This window comes from Protopterus annectens, chromosome 14.part0 (assembly GCF_019279795.1).
Source record: "Protopterus annectens isolate FY-2018-M chromosome 14.part0, PAN1.0, whole genome shotgun sequence".
In the NCBI taxonomy this organism is placed as follows: domain Eukaryota; kingdom Metazoa; phylum Chordata; order Ceratodontiformes; family Protopteridae; genus Protopterus; species Protopterus annectens.
The window spans coordinates 246185393-246210102 of NC_056748.1; positions in this window are offsets into that span (position 1 = coordinate 246185393).

Genomic DNA, 24710 nt, shown 5'->3' on the forward strand with positions numbered 1-24710 from the left:
TATTTGTGTGAGGAGTGAAGAGTTCAGAGGAGGGGGGGTTTGTGTTGTTTTTTCTGTTGATTGGCTAGAGTTAAGATTGTCTCTGTAAATAATTTGTTAAACTGAGTAGCAATGCTATCTGAGTTATTTGCTAGGGTGGGAGATGGAGTGCCAGTATTGCCTTAGTAGTAATAATTTGTTAATGGCTGCCCAAAATGTTTGAGGGTGATGTTGGTGCTTGATGGAGTAGTAATTAATCTTGTCAGGTTTTACTAACTTCTTAGCTTTGTTCCTAAGCTCTTGATATTTTTGTTTTGCAGCTGGGGACTTGGAAATATGCCAGTGATCCCATGCTTTGTCCCTGGTTTGAGTAAGAGTTTTTTTTTTTGTAAGCCATGGAATAGGATTAGCTCTGATTCTTATGGTTGCTATACCTAGAAATGTGGCATTAAAGTAGGTAACTGCCTCATTTAATTCCAGGTATTTCAGGGGTGCCCAGTTGCAATGTTTTAGTTTTACAATGAAGTTGATGTGGTTAAAGTTCTTTTTGTTTCTAATGGATTGGCAGACACTGCCTTTGGGATTATGATTACGTTGTCATAGTAGGAAGGTTGGCAGATGGTCACTTAGACCATCTGGTAGGCATCCTGCAAGAGAGGGGTGGCATGGTTTATTAGTGAGAATCCAGTCTAGGGTTGATTCCCTGTTTGTTGCCTTGTCAATTCTTGTTGGTGTTTGGATGGTTTGGGTAAAGCTGTACTGATTAATAGGATTTGTTGGGGTGGGAGAGTTACAGGATACAACTAAAATGCTTCACAAGGACGGCGTGCACGGTCAAACCAAGTAGAAGCAATCACAAATGACCAGCAAAAAGCGATGGTAAACCCAGATAATGATAAATTCTTTATTTATCAAGACAATATATCTAAAAATATGTCAATTGTTTAACCAGACCGGTTTCGGCCTCACAGCCTTTTTCAATGGTATACAAAAAAAGTTTTTGAAAATGAACTGGTACTAGTTCTATTTATAGTCCACCCTGCTAGACCTCAAACTGTTGGTATGGCCCAACCTAGTGGTTGGGATGTACAAATACATATAGAAAACAAAATCATGAATAATTCATAGGAAAAAAGAATAAAGAAATGATGAAATATGAAGTTACTCCATAACACTATAAAAAAGTGTAAATGGACTATACAAAATACTTATTATAATACTAATACTTTATAATTTATATAAATACTCAAACATAAAACATCAACTAAAGCCTAACTATAGATTATGAGAGGACACTACTGGACAATTAAATTCAAAAATTACAGTAATTATATAATAAGATGATATTATAATTACATTTCAGTGCTGAAATATAAATTGATCACCCTAGTCATTAAGACTACACACGTTTTCACCTTGATAAAGCTCGGTAGTAGCTGAGCAAAAGCGCTTGGTTGTACTTTTTTATTGCATTCAATACTGTGAATTGGATTTAATAAAGGCTTTTCTAATAAGCCACGTTTGTGTTGGTAATCGCCACGCAAAGGAACTTAAAAATAACACTGACTTGTTGAGCTCTCCAGGTCCTGTTGTGCTGGACTTTGGTACTTCTTGGTTCAACTTTGTTTTTTTGGTTTTCTAAGACTACACAATTGCCAAGATTATGAGTTAACAAACCAACATAGAAAATGCCAACATATAGAGAAAGCAACATAAAATAATATGCTGCATATATCAATGTAAATAAATGAACAGATGACTCTGTTATAGATGGTCATTCAAACCTGGCGGAAAAAGTAACCCAAGGTTGGTAATCCAATATTGTTCTTTTTTGTTCAAAATAGAATGACAACCCTGCTGATGGCTACGATCCCCTACAATTTTGTCAATAACCATGAACTTAAATTGTGCATTGGAATGTTTGATGGTGTGTCTATACAAGGCATTAGTTTCTTTTTTGTTTCGGATGTCACTCTTGTGTTCTGTCATACGTATTCGGAGGGATCTAGATGTTTGGCCCACATAAAATGATTGACACTGACATGTGGCTAAATATATAACCCATGTAGTGCTGCAATTAGCAAAAACCCTGGTCTGGTACACACGTTTAGTATTAGCACTAGAAAATTCCTTCAATGTGTAGACCTGGAAACATGAACTACAATGGCCACAAGGAAAAGTTCCTATAAGTCTATCTCCTGTTAAGGTAGTTTGTTGATAGATAGCTCCTCCTCCTTCCTTGTGTTTATAGTGGGAAAACAACCCCCCTAGAGTTTTACCCCTTCTAAAAGACATAAGACATGTGGTGCCTAATAATGTTCTTAATTCATCATGTGCCATCAATATATTCCAATTGGAATTCAAAATGTCCCTGACCAGCTGATAATTCCTGCCGTATGTAGTGACAAACCTTATTGTTGAATCCTGATCCTTGTTATCCAATTTCTTATATTGTAATAATGTTTGTCTATCCAATGAATTACTCCATTCGCTGGCCAAAGAAATATCCCTCATTTTGTATCCCCTATGTTTAAACCTACAACATAAATCATTCCTAGCTATTTGGAAATCCTCCCCCGATGAGCATATACGTTTCATACGCATGAATTGCGATTTTGGTATGTTGCTGTGCTTAATCTATGACTCATCACATAATATCTATATTGTTGAAATGGACATCTGGAGACGATATTTAGATCATTGTTGGATGGTGTGGAAGGCAGACATTACATATTTACAGGAATTCATTCAGTATTTGAATGACAATGTATGGGGTATTGAGTTTACGGTAACATATGATTATAACACCATCAACTTTCTAGATGTTACAGTATACCGTAATGAGGACCACACCTTAAGTACAAACGTTTTTCGTAAATACCCACAATACAACACTTTGTTACATGCATCTAGTATGCACCCTTATCACACCATCCGCAACATACCAAAATCACAATTCATGCGTATGAAATGCATATGCTCATCGGGGGAGGATTTCCAAATAGCTAGTAATGACTTATGCTGTAGGTTCAAACATAGGGGATACAAAATGGGGGATATCATTTTGGCCAGCGAATGGAGTAATTCACTGTATAGACAAACATTATTACAATATAAGAAATTGGATAACAAGGATCAGGATTCAACAATAAGGTTTGTCACTACATACGGCAGGAATTATCAGCTGGTCCGGGACATTTTGAATTCCAATTGGAATATATTGATGGCACATGATGAATTAAGAACATTATTAGGCACCACATGTCGTATGTCTTTTAGAAGGGGTAAAACTCTAGGGGGGTTGTTTTCCCACTATAAACACAAGGAAGGAGGAGGAGCTATCTATCAACAAACTACCTTAACAGGAGATAGACTTATAGGAACTTTTCCTTGTGGCCATTGTAGTTCATGTTCCCAGGTCTACACATTGAAGGAATTTTCTAGTGCTAATACTAAACATGTGTACCAGACCAGGGTTTTTGCTAATTGCAGCACTACATGGGTTATATATTTAGCCACATGTCAGTGTCAATCATTTTATGTGGGCCAAACATCTAGATCCCTCCGAATACGTATGACAGAACACAAGAGTGACATCCAAAACAAAAAAGAAACTAATGCCTTATATAGACACACCATCAAACATTCCAATGCACAATTTAAGTTCATGGTTATTGACAAAATTGTAGGGGATCGTAGCCATCAGCAGGGTTGTCATTCTATTTTGAACAAAAAAGAACAATATTGGATTACCAATCTTGGGGCACTTTTTCCGCCAGGTTTGAATGACCATCTATAACAGAGTCATCTGTTCATTTATTTACATTGATATATGCAGCATATTATTTTATGTTGCTCTCTCTATATGTTGGCATTTTCTATGTTGGTTTGTTAACTCATAATCTTGGCAATTGTGTAGTCTTAGTGACTAGGGTGATCAATTTATATTTCAGCGCCAAGATGTAATTATAATATCATCTTATTTGTCCAGTAGTGTCCTCTCATAATCTATAGTTAGGCTTTAGTTGATGTTTTATGTTTGAGTATTTATATAAATTATGAAGTATTAGTATTATAATAAGTATTTTGTAAAGTCCATTTACACTTTTTTATAGTGTTATGGAGTAACTTCATATTTCATCATTTCTTTATTCTTTTTTCCTATGAATTATTCATGATTTTGTTTTCTATATGTATTTGTACATCCCAACCACTAAGTTGGGCCATACCAACAGTTTGAGGTCTAGCAGGGTGGACTATAAATAGAACTAGTACCAGTTCATTTTCAAAAACTTTTTTTGTATACCATTGAAAAAGGCTGTGAGGCCGAAACCGGTCTGGTTAAACAATTGACATATTTTTAGATATATTGTCTTGATAAATAAAGAATTTATCATTATCTGGGTTTACCATTGCTTTTTGCTGGTCATTTGTGGTTGCTTCTACTTGGTTTGACCTGGTTAAACAATTGACATATTTTTAGATATGTTGTCTTGATAAATAAAGGATTTATCATTATCTGGGTTTACCATCGCTTTTTGCTGGTCGTTTAGAGTTACAGGATAGCCAGTTAATATAAAAAATCACCCAAACTGATAGTTTCATTTTGGAGAGATAAACAGGATCAATGGAGTAGGTTTTCCAGAGTGAGTATATTGTTGCTAGGAGGTATATAGCATCCAATTATGTTTATTAGTTCAGATTAGATTCAGTTGAGTGAGCATTATTTCTGCATTGCCCATGAAAGGTATTTTAAGTTTAATGTTTGTACTTTAGGTGATTCCTAAAAAGTATAGCAATGCCACCACCTTTTTTGTTCTTTCTATCCTTCCTTAGGATGATGTATCCTGGAGGAATAACTTCATTGTCATTGATGTGTGGCTTTAGCCAAGTTTCAGTTAGGACCACTATGTCTGGCAAGTATAGTGAGAGACAGGCCCACTATGTCTGGCAAGTATAGTGAGAGACAGGCATGTAGGTCATGGAGTTTGTTGGAGATACTTCTACAGTTTACATTTAGAAATAGTAGGTCAGTTATTTTTCTAGGGAGTTGATTTAAGCTATTGGGGAGATTGAGAAATTGAGGAATGGGGTGGTTTGTAGGAGTAGCTGGTCCGGGGTTAGGATGGACATCCCCACAGTGGGGTAGTTTAGAGGCAATGGAGATCATGGACTGCAAGAGTTTTGTGATTTGCCTATTGAATTTTAGGGAGGGTTTGGTATAGTAAGGGTGAGGTAGTATTCTAAAGTGAGAGTAGTAAGTGGGTGATAATGTGAAGATAGAGAAAGAGATGGAGATATGATACTGACTGGTACTGTAGTGAAAGGCAGCAGTAGTTGCGTAATGTGAAGTTACTTGTAGGTGGGTATGGCAAGAAGTGAGAAGAGAAACAGTTGATAGGCAATAAGAGAAGCAATGTGCATTATTAGCATGCTGAAATAATGTGTGTATACTGTAGACTTTGATAGGGGTTGGGCAAGGGAGAGTTAGTGGAGGTGTGATGGGGAGAGGGGCAGATGAATGTTACCTTAGGGAGAGGTTGAGAATGATAACTGGATAATATGGCTGGGTGTTTGTGATTGGTTAATTAGGTGATAGTTGTGGCTAGATGTAGTGATAGGTGTGGTTAGGTGTAAAGATCAATGTGGGGGTAGTGGGGGGTGTGGGAAAGGGGGTAGAGTAGGGGAACGAAGTGAGCCTGAGGGTATCAAGGATGAATGGAGTGGGTTGGCCCAGCTGAAAGAGGCAAGTGTGCCGAAAAAAAAAATAATCAGGTACAGTAATGTTATTGTGTTCTGCAGGTAAGTTTAACCCTGTTCAAGCAGAGGTGGGAATAAATTATTTTAAGGAACTACACACCCAAGTAGTCAAGGGCACTTAGACTTGTAAGGATAGCAACAAGTAAGCAATGTACTTGACTGACATAAATTAGTTATCTATATGGGAAAGGTTCTAGTGCGATACACATTATTTTGCTTTGGCCAAAGAGGGAAATTGCATTAACTAAACCTAAATGCAGAAAATATAAATGAGAATAGAATGGGAATAAAGCCATTCTCTGGGCAAGTCCTTGTGAGTGTGCAAGCCACTAACAATTCAAAAATTGCAGTAAAGAGGAGTTAAAAGCTGTAGGCTAGCAGATATATTTTATGGAGAAAGGGCAAGTTCATCCTTGTTGATTGGAGAGAGGATATCTCAGGAATCCAGTGAAATGCAGTCCAGATAAGTTGAGAATACAGCTGTGGGAAGGGAAGGACAGTCTGTGTTGTTATGGGCTTTGTACAAGTGGCAAGCGCACTACATGTAGGACTGGGGGAAACATCCTGGGTGAAAAAAAGGATCTAAAAATCCCTTTTTGATATGATCAATATATACAAGAACAAGCTGGTTGCACATAGCTTCAAAATGATAAAGTACAAGGAGAAACATGCATTTTCACAAGTTATGTTGTGCAAATCACAAATGTGAAAAAATGTATTTATGGTGGTGTTGTACCACTATTGCTGTTGTCAGTCTTGGCAAAACTGACATTTTTAGATTTGCAATGGATTTTGGTGGTGTAGTAAAGGAGCACATTTGATTGGTCTATTGCCCAAAGTAATATTTCTGATATACACAACACTGTTTAGGTGAAAACATATTATTTTCTTAGAAAAACTAATACAAGCACCACCACAAAGAACTGGCTCACACACTGTGTCTGAAGTACAAAATCCAATGAGCAATGAGTAGAGGAAGACACAGAAACGGCTGCTGTATCCAGTTTAAAAACGTTTACTTCAGTGCACAAACAGTAACACAAGCGCTTTACTTTCTAAAATAGATGAAGAGCTGATTGTTTTATGTCCCTTATCTAATAATAACACCATTGCATTTATAATAGCTTTTAGCCCTGACAATGTAAACTTTTGTTAAAGAATCCCAGCATACATAAAGTAAAAGGCTTTCAAGAATGGGTCTAAAAGGAAATTAACCAATTCATAGAATTAAATAATAATGGTGAGGTCTCGGACATGAGGATACATTAAAAGTTCTTCTTTATGGTAAAGTTAATCACTGGTACTTATCCAAGAGAAAAGAATGGGATAAGAAGTTAATAGATATACAAGAAGAAATAGATAATCTAGAACTAAATCTTATATCAACTAACTTTACAAGACAGCCCTTATGTACTCAAAAGTACACAGGACCCTGTCTAGAGAGGGACCTGCTACCTAGAACCAGCTGTGTACAGACGCCAAAAATCTAGAAGTCATAAAAGCATCAAAGGTGCACTTAGAGCATTTCTTTACTGAATCCACCTCCAGCTGCTACCATGACAATGGTTAGGTAACTTGCCATCACATAGCATGAATAACAGAATATATTTAATAAACTTTTCTTAGCCTCTTAATATAATATCAAATAGGCAAATATTTCACATGTATACATAGACGTGTATGTCTGATATGTATGATTTTACTGTATTTTATGCATATCTTAACTTGCATTTTGTATATATTTTTTTTCTCAGAGCACTCTCACTGGATCTTTTATTGTTATCCTATCTGTATTCAATCTTACTGTGTTCTGAATTTTGGTCTATACTTATTTTGTATACAATATTGTTGACTGAAAATACCATAATGTATTTTCTACTCTTTGGGCTTGGGTTGTGGGTAAAAAGGGTTCATAGACCAGTTCACTTACCTGGTGAACAAATAGTAAACAAGTAAATAAATGAATAAATAATTCATAGTCAATGCATTTACACATAGAGGGAATCATTGAAGACTATACCTAAGCACTGCTTCAGTGTGATTCATAGAGGCACACACTGCACTTAGGTGCAGCCAGTTTAGTCAACTTACAAAAAGCTTACACAGATGAGAGTAATAAGTTGTCGGTTTAAAATGCTTTAAATTTGTGAGGCAAACTTATATAAATAAGGTCTTTTCCTGCTTGGTTTGTCATTCACAGTCACATTTTTATACACCTCTGCACCATGATTACATGTCTTATACAAGGCAAAGTCTTGCCTTTTCTACCTTCTTTACAATCAGCAAAGATAGTTGTTGTAGCTGCCAGGCTAGCTATTTCTCATTGTCAGCTGCTTCTCTTGGCTGTGCCAAAAACCACAGTCACCCACTGGAGTTCACCAGCCAAAAAGGCACAGATATAGGCAAAGACCGACTCCATTTTAACTTTGATCAAGAAATCTTTGATAAATTTAGAGTATGCAAAGATATATTAAGGGCTTTAGTGAGTTCATATGGCCCACAGTTGGGAACTGAGGGTATGCGTGGTCTTCCTTTATCTATGGATACCAACTTATGTATAACTGTCATCATATTTGCCACATGAACCTTCCAGCAACTAACTGGGGACAGACTAGATATTTCTCAGGCTTCTTCCGCAAGAATACTTCATCAGTTCCTCAATATAATATTGACACATGTAGTCTTGGATCCGTATACTCATTTGCCAGTGTGACCTCAGGATCAAACCAGAACCATGAGTGCCTTCTATGGGATGGCACATTTTCCTGAGGTGTTTGGTGCAATAGACTGCACTGGTGTTGCCACTAAGGCTCCATCTAAACCATGGGGGAATGGTAGCGGAACAGGAAGGGCTACCATTCCACCAACTGCCACTCAGCATGTGACACATGGGGGTGCATCACATGATGGCACTAACAAACAGTTGACACAAAGAACACAGAATAAAATGATGATGCATACATTATCAAACCCAGAGTATGCAATACAGTACATGGACTGGTTATGATTTATGTCAGGCATTAACTTACCCACACAGGTTAAGGAGTGAGCAAGGTGTAGTCATTACCATTTGCTCTTGCTGCTTCCTGCAGCTTGAATTTTTCTCAATTTTGGCATAATGGTTAAGGTAATCACCTCAAAGACACAAGGTACAGGATATGATTCTGACCTTGGGTTATTGGCTATGCTTAGCATGATCCTTCAGGACAGTTAGGTTCATAGGTAGGTACTAGGCTATCTGCCATGAAGGCATTTATAAGCTTAGCCGGAATGTGTTGGCTTTCGCCGCCCCCTTAGATTAGTTCCCTGTGCCTCTGTCCAGCAGAGCCATTGAAGTAATCCCTGGGGTAAACTTTCTGTTTCCCATCCACTCGTCAAGGTTTCTCTTGAAGAGGGTTAGTGAGTAGCTCTGCCTAATGTAGACTGGAATCTTGTTTCAGAGCATGGGAAGTCTCTGGGACAGGAATCTATCCCTCCAGCACATCCTATTTATTGTTGTGGTGAGGTTTAGATCCCTGAAGCGTGTGGCTTGAGGGGATATGGTTTTCTTTAGGTGGAGCATGTCCATCAATTCTGGGTTGGACATGGCCTTGTATGTCAGGCAGAGATCACCTCTGAGTAGGCAGTATGCAACCGAGTACAGCTGGAGTTTCTTCAGTCAAGCTGCACAGGGCATCTGCTTGAGGCCAGTGATCCTCTTGGTGAGGTACTTCTGTAGTCTTTCCAGTTGTTTCAGGTGACTTGTAAGGTACATCCCAAATGGGGCATTGTACTCTATGATGGGTCTGATGAGTGATGCATAGAGGGGCCCAGTGACCTCTTTCGATCTGGATGCAAACCCTTTTGTGATTAGGTGGGCCACATAGAAGGATTTTCTAACCACTTTGGCAATGTGATTATCAAAGGAGAGGTTACTTTCTACTTGGGTACCCAGATCCCTTATTACGTCTTCCATATTTAGGGGGCTACCACCTATGTGGTAGTTTGTAAGTACTTTGTTTTTTCCAAAGGAGATGACTATGCACTTTTTGGCATTTAGCTTGAGGCCATGGTTTTGACACCAGGTATCTGTCTCAGTGAGACCCTTTTGGAGGATGCCTGTGTCAGCCAGAGAGTCAATTATAGCCCCTAGTTTGCAGTCATCTGTGAACTTGGTCAGCCATAGTCCTCCTGTGCTTGCCTGTACCTCTGAGAAGTATATGCTGAACAGGAGGGGTCCTAGGACTGAGCCCTGGGGAATGCCACTTGTAACTGGTCTAGAGTCAGACCTAGCTCCCGCAACTCTTACCATGTGGGTTCTGTCTGTGAGCCAGTTGGCAACCCATCTTGTGACATAGGGGGTTTATGTTCAGGCTGGTGAGCTTGTCTATAATACCTGAGTGGGGAATGGTGTTGAAGGCCTTTGCAAGGTCTAGGTAGGCTGTGTGGACCACCTTTCCCTCATCTATAGCCTTGGTAACTATCTCAAAGAAGTCCACCAGGTTTAGAAGGCATGATCTGCCCTTAACAAAGCCAAACTGGGTAGAGTCCAGTGTTTGGAGGTTTCCAATGTCTCTGTTAATGAGATCCATGATGATGCGCTCCATAGCTTTGCAGACCAAGCTAGTCAGGTTTATAGGGCAATAGTTCCCGGGGTCCGTTGTGGCTCCACCTTTGTGGAGTGGAATAACCATTGCTGTGCGCCACTCTGTGGGCATGTAGCCTGTGCAGAGGCTGAGTTTAAACAGTGTGTTTAGGTGAGGGGTTAGTTCATCTTTGAGCTCGTGTAGGACACAGCCTGGGACACCGTCCAGTCCCATTGACGCTGTGTTTTTGGCTTTGGAGAGGGCTGTTTTAACCTGAGTGTCTGTGATTTCAGGGGCACTACATTCTTCTGGTATAGTTATGGGCCCTTTGGGGGGTGAGAGGGGGGGTGAAGTTTGCACTGAACCTGTCTGCCTGGATGTTGGCTATATCAGTCGGTTCAGTGTAATTTGTGCCATTCTGCACTAACTCCAAGCAGATCTGGGAATTGCCACTTAGATTCTTGACATAGCTAAAGAATGCCTTGTGGTTATCTTTGGAGTCCATGTCAATTTTTCTTTCGAAGCTAGCCTTGGATGATTTTATGAGGGAACATAGTTTCTTGCTGATACTGATCAGGGATGTCTTCCCTTCTTGGGATTTTACTCTTTTCTGTACTAGTTTCCTCCTTCTATTGTATAGCTTGTTTATGGCAGGGGTCCACCAGACTGGTTTCCTTTTCTTGGAGGAGTGAGTCTTGGTTTTGTTTGGGATAGCATGATCCATGCTTTATTGTAGGTGCCCGTAGAGTGTATTAGTAAAGGATTTTGCAGCTTGGACAGCGTTATCCTTTAGCATGGGGGCTTTGAAATTTCCCACCTAGGTCTTAAGTAACGTGAAGTTTGCTTTTGAAAGTTTTTTTCACGGTTGTTTCTTTGACTGGGGGTGGAGGCGGAATGTGGATATCCAGAGTGATTAGTTTATGGTCAGATCTAACAAGCGAGAGGTTGACCTTCGGTGTGGAACACTGGTTGCCCATGTTGGTGATGACCAGGTCCAATATGTTGTCACCTCTGGTGGGGGTGTTGACCAGTTGATCCAGGGTGTTTGAGTTTATAAATTCTAGGAAATGTTGGGCAAGGGAGTTTGTACTTGAGTAGTTTTCCCAGTTAATGTTTGGGTAATTGAAATCACGCAATATCAGGGTGTTTGGTAGGAACTTTATGTTTCCCAGTGTTTCCAGGAATGTGGAGTGGGGGTCCTGGGACATGGTGGGTGATCTGTAGCAAGCTATAATGTGAATAGCAGTTTTGCCTATTGTTAGTTGCATGTGGATGATCTCTGAAGCATCGTGCTGTGCCACTAACCTGGAGGTGTGTGTATCCCTGATGAATATGGATACTCCCCCGCCTTTTGTATTTCGGTCCGGTATTTGTGGCCGAAATGTATGGTATGAGTTGTAGCCTGGTAGTGCTGGGGTGCTCTCTGGAGCCTTAAACCAGGTTTCTGTTACTGCACATATATCAATTTTCTCCATACTGAGGAGTGCCTCGAGTGCGTGCATTTTGAGGTTTAGACTTCTGGCATTGAGTAGCATTACCCTCAGTTTTTTGTTACTTGTGCTATTTACGGCGGTGGGTTTGTATTTTGAGCCTTGCCTAAAAAAGGCACTATGGAGGTGGCAAGAGCCCTGGCCAGTATTCAAAAGCCTAAGGGTGACAAGTGCAAGCCGTCTCTAGCAAAGCAGCGTGGCTTATCGAGCATGTCATCCCAGGCTGGCAGACACTGGATCCCCTTTGAATGACACCAGAAGCTTAGCCAATTGTTGAAATTGATAATTTTTTCTCTATACCATGGTATCATTCTTGGTGAGGGCAGGATACTACTCAGGGTCAGGGTCATACCGGCCTGGACTATGTGATCAGAGAGCTCCTCCATGTCTCTTTTCATGTAGTCCAGGGAGGTACGGCTTAGGTCATTCACACCAACGTGGACAATGACAGAGTCATATTTGTACTTGTTCTGGAGTGACCTGAGTGCTTGTGTTATGTGGCGGATTCTGGCACCCGACGGGCAGTTAACAGTAACCTTCTCCTTGTTCAGCCTAGTGAGTGGAACGTCAGTGTGCTTGACTATAGAGTCACCTATTCCTAGTGTGTTGGGTATGTTATTTTGCCTTAAGGGCTGTGATTGTGTGGCACACTGGTTTTGTGAAGTATGTGTTTCATGGTTTGTGTTGGGGGGTGGAGATTGCTTGGATGTCTGCTTTGGAGGTCTCTGTTGCTTCTGCAGATTTTTATTTAGAGCCGAGTATGTTTTCGTGTATTTACGTGTGGTTTTTGCCGGTGCTGGTTTCATAGGTCTACATGAGACTGGTGGTGTGATGCAAGTAATTCCCTTCTCCTCTTGACTGCCTGGTCCAGTCTTGGGTTGAGAGAGCTTAGCCTCCAGTTTGGCTGTATAATTGCATCTCCCGCATGTATTAGTGTTTGGCGGAAGGAGGAGAGGGTTGTCTGTGTACATGAGGCAATTGTAACATTGCCTCAGAATGCCCAGATTCACCAGTTAGACCGGAGAGTACACTTGAAACTGCCCTTTGGACATGCCTGGATAAGTACAGTAAACTGTTTTACTGATTGGCTGGTAAGGTCGAATAGAGAGCATTGTCCTTCTCTACAGCATGGGGGGGGGGGGTCTAGTGCTAAGGTTTATTAGTGCTTGCTATGAGTTTTGAGCAAGTGCCGGTATGAGAAGTGAATGGTTTGAGTACTTAAGTTGAAAGTCTGTCTAGTTCCAAGGGAAAAATTGAAGAGTAGACTTTGTGGAGTGGGGAATAGTTATACCCTAGCTAACTGGTGATGCCTGGCATGCAAAACCACACAAATGCGGGTTTTATAGCAGGGAAATTAAAGAGATAGAAATTAGCCCAAAATGGCCAATAAACTACTAATTTCTGGGCTGAAACCACTCCTCCAGGGACAGATAGGCTGCTCAAAGCTCCCTCTCTCACAGTGAACAGAGAAACTTCCTTCTATCCAAGTAAGGTATGGACAAACACAGAAACTTGTAACACAGCCCTGAATTCAGCACTAACCTGAAAACTGGATTATACTAGCTTAGAAAGGCGGGAAAGCAAGTATATATTTTTTTGTTTTCTTCAGCAAATAAAGCAGATTCAATAAAAAAAACACTTTAAATGCACAGAAATGGCTATCACACGAGTGTGTAGCCTACAACAGTTAAACAGGTAATTTAAACACACAAACGACTTTGTTAAAGTGCAGGCAGTAAAATAAGTACAATATGTAGCTGAAACAAGCTTTTAAAATCACAGAAACTATAGGAAATTAGTGTTTTAGGTGGAATTACCTAAAGGCAGCAAGAAGATGCAGAAAAATGATACTTAATCACCCCAAAGTCTCTCTTTTGTCTCTCTGCTGCTGTAGAACTCTGCAGGGCACCAGGCAGGAGCTTGCTGAGCTGTATACTAGCACAAAAACCTTGCAAATGCGGGTTTTATAGCAGGGAAATGAAAGAGATAGAAATTAGCCCAAATTAGCCAATAAACTACTAATTTCTGGGCTGAAACCACTCCTCCAGGGACAGACAGGCTGCTCAAAGCTCCCTCTCTCACAGTGAACAGAGAAACTTCCTTCTATCCAAGTAAGGTATGGGCAAACACAGAAACCTGTAACATAGCCCTGAATTCAGCACTAATTTGAAAAGTGGACTATACTAGCTTAGAAAGGCGGGAAAACAAGTTTATTTATTTATTTATTTATTTATTTATTTTCAGAAAATAAAGCAGATGCAATCAAAAAAACACTTTAAATGCACAGAAATGGCTATCACACTTGAATGTGTAGCCTACAACAGTTAAACAGGTAATTTAAACACAAAAATGACTTTGTTAAAGTGCAGGCAGTAAAATAAGTACAATATGTAGCTGAAACAAGCTTTTTAAATCACAGAAACCCTAGAAAATCTTCTATTAACCCATCCATCCTACCCTTTTCCTGTTGTTTTAAAAGGCTGTGCCTCTGCTTCTACCCCTTATGGTAATCTGACTTCCAAAGTCCCTCCCACCCCTCTTTCATTGCCATTGTCTATTGTGTAAGCTATTTTAAGTACTTTCCCATCCATTGTTTTCCATATATCCATAATATTAAGTGACCACCCACCAAATCAGCATGAAGTACTCTGGCAGATCAAGGATGCAGTGGCTTCAACACATTTAATTCATCAGCTGTACACACACAGAAAAAAAGGTGGAGGAGTCTTCGTCTATGTTATCAACAGGTATACCTCTAGGTTGGTTAAACAGAATGGTGCTTTGGAGTTTATCCATATGCAAATCACCACAGTTAAAGTCTAATGCCATATTGTAGCAAGTTACAGGTCACCCTCTATGTCCCAAGTACCTAAACCTACTGGAGACAATCACCATTAAACCAAATACCCTATTCATGGGAGTCTTTAACTACCCCTCTATAGGCTGGAAAGCATACTTTGCCTCAGACTTACAGGCACAATAATTCCTGGACTTTATTAACACAAATACCCTTGGCCAGGTAATGTGAACAATCACCAGAGGTTCAAACATACAGGACCTGGTACACACCAATATGGCAGAGCACTGCAGATTCCCTAGTGTCACATAATCACTGGTGAAGTCAGACAATAAAGCTGTCTCCTGCAAACAAATAATCAACTTGTTAACCCCAGCAAACTCTGTAGCACTTAGAAACTGTTCCAAAGCAAACAACATCCTATTAAGCGATAGTTTGGCATGGCTAAAATCAGGAAGAGCTACTACCGGAATAATAAGAGCTCTCTAATTAAACTAAACAGAAAACTAAGAGGACTAATTAAATCAAACAAGGCCAGTTATGAACTCAATATATCCTCACAGGCTAAAGACAACCACAAGGTCTTCTACAGTTATGTACATAACCTCAAAGGCAGTACACAGCAAGGTGCTGAAAAAGTGGCCAATAGTGCCACATCACTGAGCAGAGTGACATAGTGCTGGCTGACAAATTCAGTTCAAACGTCACCTTCCACTCTCCCCTGCCCTCCCCCCATGAAATACCTAATAGCATAGCTCCCCAACTAATAGCAGGGAGCAGGTTCTAGTGGCATCAGTATCCATAGCTAACTTGGGAGATATGGGCAACCTGAAACAATGTAGCAGTTGTCTCACATTCACAGACAACCATCTAATCTTTAAAGAAACAAACACAGTATGTGAGAGGTGCACATGCAAAAAAACAAAATCAGTCCGTGGGAGACCGCAACCACACAGTTTCACTAGAGGCAAAAATCTTACATACAAATAAGGTTGTCAAGAACACACACACACACACACACACACACACACACACACACACACACACACACACACACACACACTGACAAACCTACCAACATAGCAAATAAAACCCAAATAAACCTAAAGGTGTTGCTGACCAATGCTAGGAGCCTACAGAAGAAACTCCACATTATACAAGCACTCCTGACTGAAGAATATAGACATCTGTACCACTACTGAGACATGGTTTAAACCTACAGAAATTCCTCCAGCAGTGCAAGGTTTCAGTACCTTCCACACATTTAGACCATCAGCTACTCAGACAAGGACAGAAGGTGGAGGAGCCTTGATCTACGTTAACAAGTTTACCTCTAGATTGGTTAAACAGGATGATGCCCTGGAGTTTATCCATGTGCAAATCACCAGAGCAAAATCGCATATCATATCTTAGTAAGCTATAGGTCCCTCTCTATGCCCCAAGATTTCCATAGCTCATACCTAGACCTACTGGAGGAACTCACCATTACACTGAATACTATATTCATGTGATATTCATGGGAAACTTTAACTAACTTTCTATAGACTGGGAAACATAAGCTGCCTCAAACTCAAAGATGCAATGACTCCTGGACTTTAATAACACAAATACCATTGACCAGGTACTGCACCGACCCACCCACCGGAGGCTCAAACATACTGGACTTGGTACTCACCAATATGGGAGAGGGGAGCGCACACCCCTCAGTGTCACATCCTCTCTGGTTAGGTTGGACCACAAAGTTGTCTCTTTCAAAGTAAAAATGTATTCATTTATTTATTTATTTGACATTTGTTAACTGGGTTAGTCTGACTGGGCAGCAGAACCCTTTTTGAGCAGAGAACTGAGGAGAAAAGTTACACACATAAACAAATGCAGAAACAAAACGCCATACAATATTAGCATACAAGTGTATATACACAGGAAAAACAGAATATAACTTATAACTGAACATGTTAGAATACAAGAGTATTACTGTGGGTTTAAACAGCCATGGTGCATATTAAGTATATAAAATATAATATAAAAAGTTAGGTTCTATCTAACAATTACCGTCAGAGAGAAATTCAAGGTTGGTAGAATATCATAAAGACCATAAATGAGTAGTTGTGGTAAAGTGTGAGAGGTGAGAGAGAGAGGGGAATGGGACAGGGAGTAATTTAGGTGGGAGTGGGACAAGGACAGGTCCAGGAATGAATAAATAAGTCCTTTAGAAGTTTTTGAAGTTAAGGAAGTTGCCGTTTGTGCTTAGAGAAAGGGGAAGTTTGTTCCAGGCATTGGCGATGGAGTGGCTGTGTAAAAGTTTGCCAGTATTTTTAGTGGGTTTGAAGATGTCTAAGAGGTGTAGGTCTGTGCTGTGTAGGTTACACTTAGGAGAGTAGGGAGTGATGAGATCCGTGAGGGCAGGACAGCGAGAGGATTGATTTAAGTAGTGTGTGTGTGAGGTGGAGCTGGGGAAGAAGGAGATGGTTATGTAGGTCAAGCCATTGTAGGTTTTTAAAACTATGTAGTGGTGAGAGCAACAGGGAAGGTTGGCAGCGAATCTGGCTATTTTGTTGTAGTTGGTTTCAAGTTTAATAGGTTGGATTGAATATTGGTGAGAATAGTGGCTGCATAAAGTAAGGTTGGGAGAAGGCAAGTCTGTACTTGAAAAAATGTAGCATTAATAGTGAGGTATTTTTATGTCTGTATAAGAGACCATGTTTTTGGTGGGTCTTTTTGATGGCTTGCTGAATATGTATGTCAAACTTTAGTTGGTCATCTATGATTACACCCAGAAGTTTAGCATGTGGTTCGACAGACATAAGTGTTATTATTAAGAGACTATACTGTGAAGGTATTTTTGTGTTGCTGTACTTAGTGATTTGGGGAGGAAGAGTAGAAGTTTTGTTTTTTAGGATTGAGATGTAGTTGATTATTGGTCAGCCATTTTTCAAATGAAAAGAGGGAATCTTGAATAAGAGCAAGGAGGCTGGGAAGGTTATCAGAGCATGAGATAATAGTGGAGTCGTCTACATATTGTATTAGTGAGGAGAATGGACATGAAATGTGTAAGTTATTTGTAAAGATATTAAAAAGGAGAGGTCCAAGGATTGACCCTTGGGGGAAATCTATTTGGATTGGGAGGAAGGGGGAGGAGGCAGAAAGCGATTTGACAGATTGGAATCTATTGGAGAGGTAACTGGAGAACCATAGTATAGTAGAAGAGGAGAGGTTAAGGGAAGAAGGTTTTGAGAGCAGAAGGGTATGTGAAAAATCAAATAGATAACTCCAGCAAACCCTATAATAATTAAAAACTCTTCTAATGCAAACTCCATCCTATTAAGCAATAGTTTGTCAAAATCCAATGCCCCCAATAACCCTGAGTTCAAAACAACCTATGCAAAATTGTTCACAGTGACCTTGTACAAACAGGTAAATGGCTGTGTAGAGGCTGCTGTACCTACTAGAATTAAGCCCAAAACAAACTCTAAGAACAAGTAACACTGGTAGAATCCTAACCATAATAGGGTATATAACAAAAGAAAAAAAAAGACATGGCTAAAATCAAGAAGAGCAACTCCCATAATGATAAGAGATCACTAATTAAACTAAACAGGAAACTAAGAGGACTAATTAAGTCCAAAAAGGCCAATTATGAGGTCAAGATAGCCTCAAAGACTAAAGACAACCATGGGACCTTCTACAGCTATGTCCATAACCTCAAAGGCAGCACACATCAATGTGCTGAACTAGTGTTCAGTGGTGCCAGCTTCAATGAACAGAGCAAAATAGCGAATCTGCTGGCTGACAAATTCATTTTAAACTTAACCCTGCACTTCTCCCCCTGCCTCTCCCATGAAATACCAACTACCATACCCCCCCAACTATTTATTTATTTATTATTTATTTATTGACTTTTGTTAACCAGGTTGGTCCTGCTGGGCTTGGGGCCCATTTTCAGAGGAGACCCGAGGAAAAAAGCTCAGTTAAATGCACAGTGAAAGTACATCACAATAAAAAAAATGATCATATGGCTATAATAGACAACTAGAGATTTTTTTAAATTGGTTATACAGCAACAGTAAAGTACAGAGTAGAAAAAAATAATCAAAAAAGAAAATGAGAAGTTATGTACCTACCATAACGTTCCATGTTAGTTGTCTTCTCTCGCCTTCTTTTTTGCTGGGTGGGTTCGGAGCCGATCCTCGGCTCCGACTCGGCCACTTACTAAAGCTCGAGAGCTAATTTTACCGACTCGAGGCAACCCTATATCTCATGATGCTAGGCGATAACTTCCCAAATCTCGTTTGGAAGCTGAAAACCCAGCATAGGCCAATAAAAAATCCTCCAACTGGAAAGGAGGAGGAAGAAGGATAAAACCCCCCAAAGATCGTTATCTACACTATAGCTATCCTAGGACACCTAGATGGTGAAACAAGGGAATATAAGGACCCTTCAAAGAAGGGATGATCTTCTCGGTCTGTCCAGGCTAGGGGGATGGTGGGTGGGACGCAAGAAAGAAGGCGAGAGAAGACAACTAACATGGAACGTTATGGTAGGTACATAACTTCTCAATGTTAAGTTGTCAATCTCGCCTTCATTCTTGCTGGATGGGACCGCGTCCCTAGCACCTTCATCCTGGGTGGCTCATTGGAACAGACTCTTGAGAACGGTGGAACCAAATTTTGCTCTGTCCCTGGAGGCCATGTCCAATTTGTAATGTGAAACAAAGGTATGAGGAGAGGCCCATGTGGCTGCCACACAGATAGTGTCTATTGGTAGTCTAGCTTGAAAAGCTGTAGATGTAGCTAGTGCTCTAGTTGAATGTGCTTTTGGCTTAGAAGTCAATTCTCTGCCTCTGAGTTGATAAATACATGTAATCACAGAAGACAGCCACCTAGATAGGGTTACCTTAGATAGAGGAAGGCCTTTCCTATTTTCTGCATACAATAAAAACAGTTGATCAGACTTCCTTATTTGTTTGGTTCTATCCAAATAGTATCGGAGCTGGCGATGAACATCTAGATAATGTAGCTTTTGCTCCGCTCTATTAGTATAGTTTGGGAAAAAACTGGGAGATCAATTGATTGATTTAAATTTGATTGCAAAGCCACCTTGGGTAAGAAGGATGGATTAGTCCTTAGAGAAACTCTGTCTTTATGGAAGATTAAGTAGGGAGGACGGATGCAGAAGGCATGAAGCTCAGATACTCTCCTAGCAGAAGTAATGGCGACTAGGAAGAGTGTCTTCCAGGAAAGAAATTTCAATGAACAGGAGACCGCAGGTTCAAAGGGGGGGAGAATCAAGGATGTTAAGACTAAATTAAGATCCCACTGAGGTGGAGGGTCTTTGATCGGAGGCTTAAGTAAAAATATACCTTTAAGGAAAGCTTTGCAAAGCTTATGGGACATGATGTTGTGGTCCGATAAGCCTATATGAAAATTCGATATGGCTGCCAACTGAACTTTTACTGTAGAGGAAGAAGACCCTGAATGAAAAATTTCGGCTAGGAAGTCCAAGACCGAATGAATTGGGGCAGTAAAGGGATCTATATTCCTTGTCTTTGCCAAAAAGGAGAAATGTTTCCATTTACTAGTGTAAATCCTTCTGGTGGAAGATTTAAGGGAAGCTACTATGATATCCCGGACGGGATTAGAAATCATAGGAAGCCTGGCTAGAGACGGAAGTGGAGCAACCAAGCAGTGAGGTTGAGAGAATGTAGGGATTGGTGCAGCTGCCCCGACTGATGGGTCAACAGATCTGGAGCTGGGTCCAGATGCCAAGGCTGTACCAAAAGATAATCATGTAGGAACGGAAACCATATCTGTCGAGGCCAATAAGGGGCAATGAGAATCAACTTGGCTCTCAAGGCGGTTGCTTTCTGAATTACTTGTGGGATTAGAGGAAAGGGTGGAAAGGCATAGAGAAGTCCCCAAGGCCAATCTTGGACTAGAGCGTCTCTGAGGGGATGGCCTGGAAGGGGGAAGAGGGTGAAGAAGTTGGGGCATTTGCTGTTTTGGGGTGTAGCAAAAAGATCGCAGCAAGGAATGCCCCACTTCTGAAAAATCTCTTCCGCCACAGATTGTTTGAGAGACCACACGTGTGGCATGAGTATAACTCTGCTCAACCTGTCCGCTATGATGTTGGACTTCCCGGGGATATGCATTGCTATCAGAAACCACTGAGAGGAGATTGCCCATTGCCAAAGTCTAAGTGCCTCTCGACACAGGGGATAGGACTTGGTTCCGCCTTGCTTGTTGATATACCACACTACGGACATATTGTCCATTTGGATTGCAATGGTTCCCAGGGGAAGAGAGTCGTGGAGGGCTTGCAATGTTAAAAGCACTGCTCTCATCTCTAGGACATTTATGTGCAGGTGGCGTTCGAAAGGTTGCCAAGTGCCATGGACCATCCTGCCCTGAAAATGCCCCCCCCCTCACCCGATCAGGGAGGCGTCCGATGTAACCGTGGCGACCGGGGAAGGAGGAACAAAGGGTCTGCCTTGATGGACTTGAGGGGACAATATCCACCAGGACAGATGACTTTTGCAAGTTGGAGTTATCATGATCTTGTGGTGCATAGGGAGTTGCTGAAAGTACCACTGGGCGAAAAGCATCCACTGTAGAAGACGCATGTAAAAACGTGCAAGAGGAAGAAGTGTTATGGCAGCCGCCATAAGACCCAATACTTTCAGGACATACCTGGCCTGAATTTTGTCACTCTGAAGAAGAACATGGACATGGTTTTGAATATCTAAGACCCTTTGATCTGTTAACTTTGCTGAAAATTGTACGGTGTCCACGTTGGTGCCTATAAAGGTAATAGACTGACAAGGCGACAAGGCAGACTTTTCAAAATTTATAGAGATTCCTAACCCTCTGCAAATGTAAATGGTGTAATCTCTGGCTTGGAGAAGTTGATGCCTGGTGGTGGCAGTGAGGAGCCAGTCGTCTAGATATGGAAACACCTGGAATCCTTGCTGTCTCAGGTGAGCCATAACCGCTGCCATACATTTGGTGAACACTCTGGGGGCTGTAGTGAGACCAAAGGGCAGGGCTCTGAATTGGTAGTGACTGTCCCCCAGCCGAAAGCGGAGAAACCTTCTGGAGCGCCTGTGAATTTTGATGTGATAGTACGCATCCTGAAGGTCCACAGAGCACATCCAATTGTCCTTGCCCAGAAAGGGTAGAATGGACTGTAGCGTGACCATCTGGAATCTTGTTCTCTTTACAAACATGTTTAGTTTGCTGAGATCTAATATTGGTCTCCAGTCCCCTGTCTTTTTTGGTACCAAAAAGAACCTTGAGTAGATTCCAGATCCTAGTTGGTCTGCTGGGACTGGCTGGATGGCTCTTTTTGCTAGCAGTTTTGATATCTCTGGTACTGCTAGTTCCCTTAGACCGGGTGGAACGTCTGGAAGGGTTCCCTTTTGCTGAATTGGGGTTTGGATAAAGGGAATTTTGTAACCCTCGGATATGATCGACTGTACCCATTTGTCTTGAGTAAGGGAAAGCCAGGCTTTTGGGTACAGCGACAATCTTCCCCCGACTACCTCCGAAGGTGGACAATCGGGCAACATCTCAGGGATGCTGGAAGGGTTTGTCAGAGAGAGGCTCCCTGCTACCCTGGTTCTGTGGACCCCCTCTGCCCCTAGGGCGGCGTCTGTTGTTGTTACCCCCTCTGCCTCTGGGGGTAAACTGACCTCTTGCATCAGGCGGGACTCCTTGAGATTTGCGGAACCACATTTTCCCACCTTTCTGACCCTTAGGGTATGGTCTTGAAGGGGTGGAGAAATGGACTCCTACATCAGAAAGAGTCTTGCCATCTTGTTCGCATCTGGTCAAGGTGTCTTTCACTTGAGGTCCGAACAAAGCCGAACTGTCAAAAGGGGAATTTGTGAAGGACGCCTTGAAAGGGTCTGCAAAATTACAAAGCCGCATCCAGGCCTTAAGGCCACTCCTGTGCCCGCAGCCCGACTCGCTCCATCGGCTGCATATGAAATGAGACACATGGAGGAGTTAACAATTGAGTTTAGGGTTCCAAGCTGTGAGTTGATTTTATCCTGGGACCCAGCAGCTGACGGATCCTGTAAGACTTCTCCCAACTCTTTGAGAATATCTCTCTGAAGGCGGGTGAAGTGACACAAGTAATTCAGCGACCGCATGGCAAAGGTCGCTGAAGAAAACATCCGCTTACCATACCTATCCATGGTCCTAGAATCCTTATTAGGAGGATGGATAGGTACTGAAGGATCAGCTAGTTCCTTCTTGGTGGCTGCAGCCACCACCATGGCATCTGCCGGTACACCTTTTGTTAAGAATTGTTTGTCAACTGGTGCCGTGATGAATTTAGATGGCCTCCGAGGGGTGGGTTCCACCGAATCCGCTGTGTTAGCCTGCCTTCTTAAGAATGTGCACCCTTGCACTAGCATTCAAATTACAAAAGACTCTCCTACATGTGTACATTGTACGTAGATAGTACTGGCAACAAGGTATCATACAATATCAGGAAAAGCTGACCCTGTATGTGCCTGTGTAGATATATGGTGAGGGTATAATGAGGGCATGGCCTGCAAACTCTATATGGTGATGCATGCTGGTAGGCTCATCACTTCCCCCACCCCACCCCCACACTATACAAGGGGAGGTCTATACTGACAGTGTTTACCAATGTGTTCCCTAATGGTGGCAACAAGAATGACTGCCTTATCCTGCATGTACCTATAGGTCCTAATAAAGTGGAGGAACCCTGTAAGAAATGCATATATACCAGTCTGTGGCAAGTAAGCTTGCAGTGTGTATTCTCATATCTGTTTCTTATATCTGTTTCATGACTCATCATATGACTGCCCTTGTAAATATCTGAATATACTATTGTGTACCTAGATATTCATTTGTCTTTAGCTCTCATAATAATATCCCCAGAATGTTAATTTATTTATGTTTTGTTGACATGGTTAGTCCCACTAGCCATGTGGCATATTTTAAGGGAGACCCAATGTGGTATTTAAAATAAATTGGGGAAGTTTGGTCAGGGCATTAAAGAAATTCACCCACTCTTTTCTGAGAAGATGTTAACAGCAAGTAATGGCTGGCAGGAGAATTTAGATGGTAGCGTGGGTGAGGTCACACTGTAGGAAGGTGGTTTAAGCAACTTACAATTGCTTGAAATAATGTTTTTGTAGGTAGTGAGAAATTTGAGTATCCCTGGTCACCAATTGTAACTAGCTTTGAGAGACAAAAAGAGTTAGCTAGGGCAAATGAGTTCTTAGAAGACTTGAATTTGTCCCTATCTTATAACTACAGACTTCCCTCAGTACACTGGAGTGAAGGAAAAATGGGAAAGCAGAGAAATAGTATGAGAAGCTGAACAAGGTCAGATTGCTTCATAAATGTTTCCTGTATGCCAGGAACATAGCAAGATAATCACAGAGGTAGGGAAACAACATGTATTTGAAATCTGCTGCAAAGATGCAAGGAGGGAAGCAATTACATGAGTTTTTTTTTTTTTTTTTTTTTAAGATTCGTTACCTTTGCTTGGGTGCCACTGTGATTAGGAATGATTTCTGTTAGAAAGTGTTGCAGCCATTGGCAGTGGAAATTGCTCAGCTTTGTGCTTTTATACATTTCCTTCAGAAATAGTTATGCTGAAAGGTTGGTATCTGTGCAAGCTTTAAAAATTATTTTACATTATTTTGAATGGAAAAGGGAATTCATGTTGATTAAACTTTTCCATATATGATTTGTATTTGAATACATAGTGGAAGATACAAGTATGGTCTATTCACACATATTTAAAAACTGACAAAAGGGAAAGGAACTGTTAAAGAAGTGTCAAACTATGCACAGTCAAAACCAAATAAAATAATTGGATTTTGTACTGGGGATAGGAAGAGGAAGTTGGTTTAAATGTTGAACAAATATGGTTCCATCACTGATAATGAAATATGCATTCAAGGTACTAGATGTGTGTTGCATTATGCAAGACAAAGAAGCATTTGAGGATGAAGGGCATGCAAAGGTTAATTGTAAAACGTGTACTTATTGTGTAAACCTTCAACATTTTCTGGGCTGATTGTCCTAAGAAAATTCAAAAAACTACTGAAACAGAGAATACAGTAAATAAAGATGATGA